General features: G+C 32.8%; 1 non-coding gene across 7 annotated transcripts in view; it reads right to left on the reverse strand.

Annotated features, from left to right (window-relative positions):
• LOC107852091 overlaps positions 1–5,374 on the reverse strand; it is a 14,309-nt gene extending 8,935 nt beyond the window's left edge. For 4 of the 7 annotated variants that reach the window (XR_007044583.1, XR_007044586.1, XR_007044584.1 and 1 more), the window contains exons 1-6: positions 5,233–5,374; positions 4,744–5,049; positions 4,404–4,476; positions 4,110–4,320; positions 3,944–4,023; positions 3,282–3,844 (exon numbers count right to left, since the gene is read on the reverse strand). This is a non-coding gene — a transcript (uncharacterized LOC107852091). Of the gene's footprint in view, positions 1–983; positions 2,839–3,281; positions 3,845–3,943; positions 4,024–4,109; positions 4,321–4,403; positions 4,477–4,743; positions 5,050–5,232 lie in introns of those variants that run through there. The other 3 variants (XR_007044582.1, XR_007044581.1, XR_007044580.1) reach the window with 3 other exon arrangements.
• Between the last annotated feature and the right edge of the window lie 2,839 nt (positions 5,375–8,213).

Below are 8,213 nucleotides of genomic sequence, written 5' to 3' on the forward strand. Positions count from 1 at the left end.
TCCTTCCCATACCAAACTTTATTTGGAGCTTCGCTTTACAAAGAAACCACAAGAGATAGATTAATAACATACGCAACGGTCAATAAAGCCTTACCCTAAAAGGAGTTCGGTAACTTTGCATAAAAAAGTAAATATCTGACTCTTTCTATCAAGTCATGTTCATTCTTTCCGCCAAACCATTAAGTTTGGGAGTTTTAGGAGGAGTCTTTTGGTGTCTGATACCTTGATGACTTCAGTAATCCTCAAATGGTCCACAATATTTACCACCGTTATCAGTACGAATACACTTCAGCTTCTTCCCTATTTCTCTTTCAACAAAAGCTTAAAACTGCTTAAAGACACCCAACACTTAGTCTTTCGTCTTCAATACATAGAGCCACAGTTTTCTTGAGCAGTCATCTATAAAAGTGACAAAGTAAAGTGCACCACCCAAAGTCCTTGTCTTCATAGGACCACATAAATCTGAATGCACTAGCTCAAGCAACTTTATCTTCCTTGAAGGAGGATGAGACTTGAAAGAAACTCTATTTTATTTTTCAGCCAAGCAGTGCTCACATTTTTCTAAATTAGCACTTTCAAAATCTGACAACAATTTCTTCTTGGCCAGAACATTAAGTCCTTTCTCACTAATGTGGCTAAGCCTCTTATGCCATAATGTTGAAGAGATAGCGCTTTCAACTGTATTCACCATGTTAGCACAAGTAGAAGCGGTAGTCCAGTATAGAACACAACATTTGTCTCCATGAGCCACAACCAAAGAATCCTTAATGAGTTTCCATTTTCCACCACCATTGGTACTAACATATCCCTCATTATCTAGCACGCCAACAGAAATCAAGTGTAGGCGAACATCAGGTGCATGTTTTACATTGTTTAAAACTAGTGTAGATCCAGTACTAGTTTTCAAATAAATTGTACCAATACCAACCATCTTAGAAACGATCTCATTGCCCATACTCAAGGTTCCAAAGTCACTTGGAGTATAAGATAAGAAAAAAATTCTTTCTTGATGTCACATGAGATGCTGCACCAGAATCCACAACCCAACTTGACTCATCACAAGTCACATTTATTAGGTTTACATCAAGGACAATAACAAGATCTTCGGTGGTAACGGTGGCAACACAATTTTTATTCTCTTCTTCTTTCTTTTTCTCCTTGTCTCTTTTCTCCTTCTTCAATTTCCAGCAAAATTTCTTTGTGTGCCCTTTTAACCCACAATGATGGCACTCAAAATTTTTAGATTTGCCTCTGGATTTAATTCTATGGTGTTCTTCATTTTGAGCACCACGAATCTTGCTTCTCCCCTTATCGGCAGTCAACAAGACATCAGACAAAGAGGAACCTAGAGACTTTCGTCTTATTTCTTCATTAAGAACGCTGCTCTTGGCAAAATCCATAGATGTCACGCCATCGGGAGCAGAATTTGATAATAAAGTTCTAAATATTTTCCACGAGTCTAGTAGAGAACCAAGTAGAAGCAAGCCTTGAATTTCTTCACAAACATAATATCCATAACAAATAACTGGTTCATAATCCCCTTAAAATTCAGGTGACCTGTCATTGGAGAACCATCATGGTATTTTAACCCCAGCATTTGTTTTATCAAGAACATCTTATTATTTTTGGTCTTTCGAGCATACAAACATTCAAGATGCTCCCATAGGGACTGAGCATATATCTCCCCAGAAATATGGTTCAACACATTATCGTCAGCCCACTATCTGATAAAACCGCAAACTTGTCTATGCAAAAAGTTCCACTCTTCATCAGTTTTATTTTCAAATTTTACAGCGCAAAAGACCGGCTGATAAAAATTCTTGACATAGAGCAGATCTTCTTTTTTTCCTTCCAAATTGCATAATTAACACCATTTAAGGTAACCATTCTACTTGTTTTGGCTTCCATTATTTACCAAAATATAGATATTGCAAATCGTGTCTCTGACACCAGTTTGTTGGGTAAACCCGGAATAACAACAAAAGCATTTATGGCAAAATAATAGGAAAAAATATAAAAAAAGATAATGACACCAAGATTTTTAAGTGAAAACCCTCCTAAATAAGGGAAAAAACCACGGACAAAGAGGACAAACTAATATTACTATAATAAGAAATTTTTATACCATAGTCACAAATATAATACTCAAAAATGACTACCATACTCTCAAAAAAAATAACCCTCTTTTGACTCTCATCTTACTAAAAATATTGGTCACTCTAATTTTTCCTTCACAGACTATTTTTATCACAGTCTAGGAAACACTCACTGCTCTCTATATATATTTCTCTCTTTGTTTGTGTGTTTTACAACAACAACAACAACAACAAACCCAGTGTATTCCCACCTAGTGGGGTCTGGGGGGTAGGATGTACGCAGTCCATACCTCTACCTCTGAAGAAGTAGAAAGGTTGTTTCCGATAGACCCCCGGCTTTGTGTGTTTTACAAAGAGCTGATATGCTCTTTTATAGGCAGAAAACTTTGCCTATTACGTATGCAATGATTTCATTTCCCATTTGCCATTTTCAATAATGGCAACTTGCCAGCAATTTTCAACAAACTTTTTAATACTTCTGAAAAAGTTGATGGGGGCTGGACCCCACACATCGAACTAATGTAAGTACTGAACATCAAATTATAGTAGGGACTGAACATTAAACTAAATTACGGTAAACACAAGTCTAGACAACCATTACAAATCAAATCCATATAAAGCTAATTAAAATTAGTCCACAAAGAAAACATTAAGCATCCGATTGATGATTTGAATTGTTATCAAGTGTCGAGCCCATTACATCCACTGGTGAAACAGGTTCATTCTCCTCCGCTTTAGCAAGCTGACATAGTTAAAAGAATTGGTATTCAATATAAATCACCATAATAGTGTTTTTGCAAAGCTCCTCTCCTAAGCCTCCAGAAATGTACACAATTTAACAAGGTTAATTGGTGAGTACAAAACTACCAAATCAGTAAATTATCTTGTGCCAGAGCATAGAATAAAAAACACTCATACGTTTGAACTATCTATTCCATAGCTAATCAAGAGAAATATAGAAACCGTCAGTAGACATCTGGAGGCCAAACAGTTATACCCAACTTAATATAATTAAGAACTAAGTTCATACTTTGAATATGATCAATCAAAAACTCAAGCATGGACTGTAATTTTTAATAAAGTAACTCATGCATAGGTTGTTTCATTTTGATATCATAAAGAAGTATTATGTTATTAAGCTGATCAGAATATGCAGAAGAAGTAAAATCTGTATTTACTTCTTACCTGTGGTTGAGGAGCAAACAGACGAGCAAATTCTTCAGGAATCCCTCCTTCCTTTGATATCATGTAATTCTTCAGCACATTCGGGGTTACTTCCAATTGAGACTCGAAACGCGTAAACTTTTGATGCAAATAGGTAGAAGTTGTTGATGATTCACCATATCTAGATGAAGACATGCTCAACTCACTACATCGCTTGGTATTCACGAATGTGTTTATGGAGCTGCTCCCATGCCCATACATCTTACTCTTCCGGAGTGCTCTGCCCCTAATATCTTGCCAATAATATCTTCAGGGGAAACATTAAACTCATTGATACTACACTAAGTCATATTTAATTCAATTCACTCCTAAAGCATATAATATCAATAGTAAGAACAAAATAGTGAGACTTGACATAAAAAAAATTTTACAGTAACAATGAAATTAAGTAAAAAAAAAAAATGTATTGATGCTATACTTACCGCTATAGGTTGAGCCTTATCATTCACAAATGATTTGTTCTTTCTCTTATGAGTTTCAATAAATATTATTCCGCGGCTAGGAGCTTTTCCAGTTTCCAGAAACTAAGAAAGAAATGTATTACGACTTACAAATATTATCCTAAAACGGTTTAAATAAAGAAAAAAAATTATTTAAGTTAATGTTGTACTAGTTCATATCACCTTCTCGAGTTAGCTTTTGAACCACCAGTGTATGGCATTGTTTGCTTCCTTTGAATTTCCTTATTTCTTCTACAAAGCTCCTATCAACAAAATAAATACAACTTAAAATTTTCATCTCTATTTAATTATGATGAAACCAAACTTACTAACATAAGCTGAAGCTTACGATTGTTGATGGTTTCAGGCGGTATGCAACAAAATTAGCCCATTGATCTTTAGTTATACCAGTTGGTACATACTAATAATCTCATTTTTCCTTTTGGTTGGGTCAAAATATTCATTTCATAACCTCTGTTGTGTGTAGCCCACTTCTTTGAAATACTAGCATTACAATACCTGTATGCAATAGACTCACTTGACCGAAAAAGAAAACGAGACTTCAAATAAAGAAGTTAGTTTTCTCATGTCTTCTAAAATATTTGTGATATCAGTAAATATATATATATAAGAACACTTGTACCTTTAGTATTGTTTCAAAGAAGTCTTCCATGTATTTCTTAGGCATGCCCGATGGTCTCGACCACTTCTCAAAACTAATCAGAAATAAATTACAATCAATTGCCAATGATCCACGGTATCCAGCAAGCAATCCTTGCACATCACTATATGTTGCATCATACTCATCAAAATTCACAATAATGCGCTCTCCAACAGGTAGGTAATTAATCTCATTAACTTTAACATTAATATGCTTGATAGTGTTTTTGAGTCTTTTAAAAAGAAAAAACCAATCATTCAATCAAAACAAAAAAATATAAGATACTCATAAGTTAAAGTCAAAATTACATATGACTATATACCTTCGGTCTCTACTCTCCAATATTTTGGAGATGAACGCTGACGAATAGATGTTGCACTTGAATTAGAAGGCAGAATTGGAGCATGTTCTTGCTACGGGGGAACTGGAGCTTCTTCTTGTTGTGGGGGAATTAAAACTTGTTCTTCTTGGGGAAGAACATGATCTTGTTGTTGTTGTTGGACTTCATGAAATTGTGAGTGATTTGTTGAAGCATCTGGGAGGATTTTGGCTGCTAGAGTAGTTGATAATAAAGCACGTCCATTAGCAAACTTTAGTGGATTCTTAAAATGTTTAATCTTCGGTATCGCTGCACATTAAGAAGAAAAAGATATATAAGCGAACCAACTATGAAAATATCTGAGATAACAAGTTAATACCAAATAATTGACAAAAATGATGTGTTTAGTACCATACGAATAGACAGAGAATCGATAAACTACACAATGTCACAATATTAATAAAACTTAGCAGTGAATGAAATAAAATATACATCTATATCACAAATTTGAAGCACAAATTTGTATCCAACAATCTTGTTAATGAAAACAACATGTATATTTAGAAGAATCTGAGAACAAAAAAAAACAGACCTAGTGATAATATATGAATTTATTTCTCCAAAAGAATTCATAAGGAAATTTATAGCTCTGTAAGGGGAAGTTTTTCACCAAGAAAAGGGGAGAACAGGGGATGCTGGGAAGATGGGTGGGGCAGGGGGGGGGGGGAATTTGGAGACAGAAAAGGAGGGAAAACAACACAGATGTTTTTTTATATTTTCCTCTCTGTTTTTATTAAGTTTTAATTTTAATTTAATAGAAGCATATTTTAAAAATTGAAATAATTTATTTGTATGAAATACTCTATAGATGTATTGTAGCTGTGCAACTTACAAAAAGTGTATGAATTAACTGAGGCTTGAAATCTCTCTATTTTTAATAGTCTTAGATTGTATATATTTGAGTCCATAGGGTTACTTATATGTGAACAATCCTGAGAGGGAGCTGAGGTTTCTATGGAAGTTGGCAACTTTTGGTGTCTCTTTTATATTTATATCCTATTATGTCATTACTTATAATCTACGGTTAGTTATCATGTTTGTTTGCAAAGTGACTCTTATTTATGCCTCTGTCATCACTCAACTTATATTTATCTTCGTTGTCATCCACTCTAATAGAACGATGAGGAAAATAGTTGTTGTATTGGGTTGAGAACCATGATGTATCAGATGCAAATCACAATAGAGAAAAAAAATTGATTCTTTTTTTTCAATTAGTTGAGTTGAGATTTGGTTCATTTTGTGTAAACAATTTAACTTATCTATTATCGATTCTTATATTTGTTGAACCCCTAACGACCCAATATGTTATCATTTGATTCATTCTGTCTTAATGGTTATTCATCAATTAGTTATCGAGTTATTGGTCAGTCAATTTATTTGATATAAAAATTAAAATAAAAAATTAAAGTAGCTTTTATATACTCCACTGGTGACTTCTCATCTAATGGTCTGAACCCATCGAATATCGTTGTCACTGCGAGCAGATATTACAATTGGAAATCGATGAAGATGGTAGAGTTGAGGTTGAGAGACGAATGAAGATGGATGTTTTGGGCTAAAGGTATATTTAGAGTGAAGTCTATATGTATGTTTTGATAATGATCATATATGCATATTGTGATTAGTTGGTTGCAATAGTGTTTGGGATATTTGTACTCGATATAGTTCAATATGCTTAGACGTGAGTTATGACTAATGGCTTGGTCAATATTTGTTGCAAACACAAGATGTCGGCCGCACAAACCTTTGAGTATAGTGTGCGACATAAATATCTATACATGGGTAGAGAGTCATTACCGTGAGTAATTTATTAAGGCAAACCATTATTCAAAGTAACAAATTTCTCTTAAACACCATCAACCGTCAACTTTTCTCCCAATATTTTTATAATATAATAATATATACCAAATACGTTATTATGAAATATATTTATTTTAATATTGAAAATTTTCAAAAAATTGAATTATTCTTGAAAATTAGTATTATAAAATAATAAATTGTGTAGGGTGAAACTGTCGAAATATTATGCAATTATAATAGATCATATAAAATATTTATTTTATGATTGTTTGAAATTGCCATAATACAAATTATAAAAGTCATTATTAATTAAGTATGCAAGCATTGTCGGTTCTCTTAAAACCGTCAAAATAGTATTAATAGCACACGAATTTGTGACAACATTGAAAACCTCCATTTTATGCTCATTATGGTGGTTATAAATCGTCACTACACCCAAAATAAATCGCCGGGATCATTCTGATCTTTTGTAGTGCAAAACCCCACACAAGAAAATCGCCATAACAAGAAGAATTTTGGAGAGGTTGAAACATACACCACAAATTGAAAGTATAGTGGAGACCTTTTACAACCTCCAGAGTTAGACCGCACCAAAAATAATTATTTTGAGGGAGTTAACATAAGCGCTACAAAATAAATGTGTAGTGGGTGTTTTTTACAACCCCATAAATAACTTGCCACAATTTACCATTTTTTTTTTATAGTAGTGCTGAGATTAGTAATTTTGAGATTAGTTATGTTGAAATTATTTTTATCCACGTTTGATTTGATACATTAAACTAACGTGCATTGCTATATTTTTTTTTTCAAAAAAAGTTATTTGTTTACAAAAAAGTTAATAAATACACTCTCTTGTTCATATACAATGTTACTCTCTCCGTTTCAAAATTGTTGGTTCTTTTAAAAATATATGTTTTAATTTAATTATTCCTTTTATGAAATCAAGAGAATATTATTGTGTTCTTCCAATACCACCTTTATCATTAAATGACTAAGTAAAGTGTATATACTCAAATTTATATTTTCAAAGCTTATAATAGGACTAATTTTGTAAAATAAACCCATCATAAATTTTTATTTATAAAGAGTGTCAAGTCAATAAAGATCAATTATTTTAAAATGGAAGGAGTATTAAATACTCCCTCTGGTCCACACATGTGCATAAGAAAAATAATGTTGCATTAAGGTGTGTTCATTACCAATAATGACTTATAACTAATTTCTCTAAACGGTTGCATTAATTAAAGTTATGTAGCTCCTCACTTGTAATTGTCAATGTGATATTGATTGAGGAAAATATACAATTCATCATCATGCCTTTGCTTCCTTAGTAATATTCAACATACAAAATCCTATTCAATATGGTTGAATAGTTCTTTCAAAAAGAATTGATTGAAAAGTCTTTAAGATAATTTATGGTTTATATTTATTGGCATCCTTTTGTAGATTCCATTCAATAACTTGCATAATATTTTGTATTGGCACTCCAAACTTAAAAGACAAATCGTTTGTAACACACAAACTTAATTATGTCAATATTATTTTAGTTCGGAGCTTGTAGGTTGTTTGTAACTTTCGCTGCTATAGATTTCATTGATAAGCACAACTCCTTC

The sequence above is a fragment of the Capsicum annuum genome, chromosome 9 (genome assembly GCF_002878395.1).
Source record: "Capsicum annuum cultivar UCD-10X-F1 chromosome 9, UCD10Xv1.1, whole genome shotgun sequence".
NCBI lineage: Eukaryota > Viridiplantae > Streptophyta > Magnoliopsida > Solanales > Solanaceae > Capsicum > Capsicum annuum.